The sequence below is a fragment of the Musca autumnalis genome, unplaced genomic scaffold, assembly GCF_047663935.1.
Source record: "Musca autumnalis isolate F117 unplaced genomic scaffold, ASM4766393v1 scaffold_3, whole genome shotgun sequence".
Lineage (NCBI taxonomy): Eukaryota > Metazoa > Arthropoda > Insecta > Diptera > Muscidae > Musca > Musca autumnalis.
Window position 1 is genome coordinate 176,722,545 of NW_027411866.1, and position 254 is coordinate 176,722,798.

Sequence of the window (254 nt, forward strand, 5' to 3'; positions counted from 1 at the left end):
ATGAGCAACCACAGAACGTCATGGTAGAACAAGAAAAGGTATCAGCAATACCCAGCTGAAAGAACTGGGCTGTAACGTTAGTGTCAAATTCCATACGACATTTTATATATTTATTTCTATGTTCGATGTATATTAGGGATATATATTTTTTGAGAAAAAATATATCATACAAAAAGAAAACTATTTCCCGTAAAGACTGCATCATATCAATAATATGTAACCTCTTCAAAGTCCGAAACACGTGCCGCACACTG